Here is a 3,830-nt window from a genome sequence, read left to right as displayed (position 1 = left end):
TCTTCAAAAAGAAAGAGATCGTGCTGAGGAGACAAACAGTCCGCTGGCACACTGCATGGAGAAAAGCGGTAACAACTTCACTTGCAACCCTGGTGGGGATATCAATATCAGCTCTACTCGCGACTCCGAGGGGAGTACCAATCAATCAGTTATACTCATGACTGTGCTGAGGAGACAAATAAAGTCTGGGGATACGACCCACTGGAGAAAATGACGGGGCACCAAGATGACAAACCATCAACACCGAACTTCTCAGGAAACAACCCTGCTAGGGGAAACTGCTGCTGGAGAAAGGAAGTCTTCAACAACAAATCACTTGCGACTGTACTGGGGACAGCCCCAACAACAACTCTGCTTGAGGAACAACCTCAACAAAGATCTGAAGAAAGAAGATACCACCAAACCAGGAATATGAACGAATGTCTTACCTGTTGGAAATCATGCCACCCTCGGGAGAGCACTGAGATATATTGAGTATCCTTTCAATCTTGTGAATGTTCACTTTGTTTAAAACAAAAATTTTGAAAAATTTGATTGTTTAAAACAATGATATTTTATCAATTTAAAACATGCAAAACATTTGTTGAATTGAAACAAATAAGAGTGCAAATAATTGGATAAAAAGCTCAAATTGATTTGATAGAATGGTAGTCTGCAAATGGCAAGACTCCATAGATCTGTACAAATTTGAAATCAGTGATATATATTGGAAGAGGGCTACATTGAACATAATGATCCTTTCTCTACCAATTTGAATCTCGATGTATCCGAAGCTTCAGTTGACGACGAATCGAGAATCTTCTTGACGAAATGACGACTGATGAACAGAAAGTCTTGTCAGGATGCAGTTACTTGCCGGATCCCTAATTTTTTGCCTAGATTGCCCCAGAGTGAGGTACTCAATCTAGCGGGATGCAAATATATTATTTTTTTTTTAAGTCTCTAATTTTTGCCTGGATTACCCTTGCGGGTTCTCCACCGAGACGCTCATTTTTGCCTAAGCCGCCCTTTCGGGTTTTCAACTTAGCGAGCTATTCTGTTTTTTTCATTCTCTTTTTTTTCATTTGCATATACTTTTTTTTTTTTTTTTTTAGGCAAAGTATCTCTTAACTGCATCTGAATTCACAGGACGAGTGAAATCCTCCCCATCCATTGTTGTAAGCATCAAAGCACCGCCTGAAAAGGCTCTCTTAACAACATATGGACCCTCGTAGTTTGGAGTCCACTTGCCCCTGGAATCGGGCGCGAAAGACAAAACTTTCTTGAGCACAAGGTCACCTTCTCGGAACACACGAGGCTTGACCTTCTTGTCGAATGCTTTCTTCATTCTCTGCTGATACAACTGACCATGGCACATGGCAGTTAATCGCTTCTCTTCAATCAATTCAACTGGTCGTAACGACTCTGAATCCATTCAGCATCAGTCAACTTGGCTTCCATCAAGACTCGCATTGATGGGATCTCCACCTCTACTGGGAGAACGGCTTCCATGCCATAAACAAGAGAGAAAGGGGTTGCCCCTGTTGAAGTGCGTACAGACGTACGATATCCATGCAAAGCAAATGGCAGCATCTCATGCCAATCTTTGTACGTGACAGTCATCTTCTGGATAATCCTCTTGATATTCTTGTTAGCAGCTTCAACAGCCCCATTCATCTTAGGTCTGTAAGGAGAGGAATTATGGTGTGCAATCTTGAATTCAGCGCACAACTCATCCATCATCTTGTTGTTCAGATTGGATCCATTATCAGTAATGATCCTCTCTGGCACACCATAACGGCAAATCAACTGGTTCTTGATAAACTTCACAACCACCTGCCTGGTTACATTCGCGTACGAAGCGGCTTCAACCCATTTGGTGAAGTAATCAATTGCTACGAGAATAAACCGATGTCCATTGGACGCTTTCGGCTCAATCATACCGATCATGTCGATTCCCCACATAGAGAAAGGCCATGGTGATGAAATCACATTCAGGAGTGTCGGAGGAATATGAATCTTATCCGCATAAATTTGACACTTGTGACATTTCTTCACATACTTGCAACAGTCAGACTCCATTGTCAGCCAATAGTAGCCTGCTCTCAACATCTTTTTAGCCATGGCATGTCCATTGGAATGAGTACCAAATGAACCCTCATGGACCTCAGTCATCAATAGGTTTGCTTCGTGTCTATCCACGCATCTGAGCAAAACCATATCAAAATTTCTCTTGTACAGCACTTCACCACTGAGGTAGAAACTGCCTGACAACCTTCTCAAAGTTTTCCTATCTTTCACAGATGCCCCAGGCGGGTAGACCTGGTTCTGGAGGAAATTCTTGATATCAAAATACCAAGGCTTGTCATCTTTCACGTCTTCATTGCAAATATGTGAGCGGGTCTGTCCAAGCGCATCACAGTAATATTGGGAACATCATTCCACCATCTGACAACTATCATGGAAGCAAGCGTTGCAAGGGCATCTGCCATCCGATTATCCTCTCGAGGAATATGATAAAATTCAACTTCTGTAAAGAAAGTTGAAATTCTCCTTGCATAATCTCTGTATGGATGAGACTTGGTTGATTTGTCTCCCATTCACCTTTGATCTGATTGACAACCAAAGCTGAATCACCATAGACATCAAGATATTTGATTCTTAAATCAATGCATTCTTCAAGTCCCATAATACAGGCTTCATACTCCGCCATATTATTCGTGCATTTGAAGGTTAGCCTTGCTGTAAATGGAATGTGCGAACCCTGGGGATTAACAATTACTGCCCCAATTCCATTTCCATATTGATTAACAGCGCCATCAAACACCATCGTCCATCTGGAACCAGGTTCTGGACCTTCATCAAGTGTAGGCTCATCGCAATCTTTCATCTTCAAATACAGAATTTCCTCGTCAGGGAAGTCATACTGAACAGACTGATGATCTTCAATCGGCTGGTGCGCTAAATGGTCAGCCAAGATACTACCTTTGATAGCTTTCTGAGCTCGATACTCAATATCATACTCAGACAACAACATCTGCCAACGGGCAATCCTCCCAGTTAAAGCAGGCTTCTCGAAGATATACTTAATTGGATCCATTCTGGATATCAACCAAGTTGTATGATTTATCATGTACTGGCGCAAACGCTTAGCTGCCCAAGCTAAAGCACAGCACGTCTTCTCAAGCATAGAGTACCGAGACTCACAATCAGTAAACTTCTTACTGAGGTAGTAAATAGCAAACTCCTTCTTCCCTGATTCATCTTGTTGACCGAGTACACAACCCATCGAGTCTTCAAGAACTGTTAAGTACATAATCAGAGGTCTTCCTTCCACAGGCGGAGACAAAATCGGAGGTTCGGACAGATAATCTTTGATACTGTCGAAAGCTTTCTGGCAATCCTCGGTCCAATCATGAGACTGATCTTTCCGGAGGAGCTTGAATATCGGCGCACATGTGGCAGTCATGTGGGATATAAATCTGGAAATGTAGTTCAAGCGGCCAAGAAAACCTCGGACTTGCTTCTCAGTTTTGGGTGCGGGCATCTCTTGTATTGCTTTGACCTTTGCAGGATCAACCTCAATACCTCTTTCACTTACCACAAAACCCAACAACTTGCCGGAACGGACTCCAAAAGTACATTTGTTCGGATTCAGACGAAGTTTGAACTTCCTCAAACGCTGAAAAAGCTTCAACAAATGCTCAATATGCTCAACTTCCGTTCGGGACTTAGCAATCATATCATCAACATAGACTTCTATCTCCTTGTGCATCATATCATGAAACAAGGTAGTCATAGCTCGTTGATACGTGGCTCCGGCGTTCTTCAAACCGAAGGGCATCACTCGA

The 3,830-nt window shown here is 42.6% G+C and overlaps 1 pseudogene; it reads right to left on the bottom strand.

Moving 5' to 3' along the window:
• Positions 1 to 2,169: 2,169 nt before the first annotated feature.
• Positions 2,170 to 3,379, bottom strand: LOC127087754 (uncharacterized; annotated as a pseudogene).
• Between the last annotated feature and the right edge of the window lie 451 nt (positions 3,380 to 3,830).

This window comes from Lathyrus oleraceus, chromosome 5 (assembly GCF_024323335.1).
Source record: "Lathyrus oleraceus cultivar Zhongwan6 chromosome 5, CAAS_Psat_ZW6_1.0, whole genome shotgun sequence".
Lineage (NCBI taxonomy): Eukaryota > Viridiplantae > Streptophyta > Magnoliopsida > Fabales > Fabaceae > Lathyrus > Lathyrus oleraceus.
Note: the sequence above shows the minus strand (reverse complement) of the source record. Positions and strands in the feature narration are given on the sequence as shown.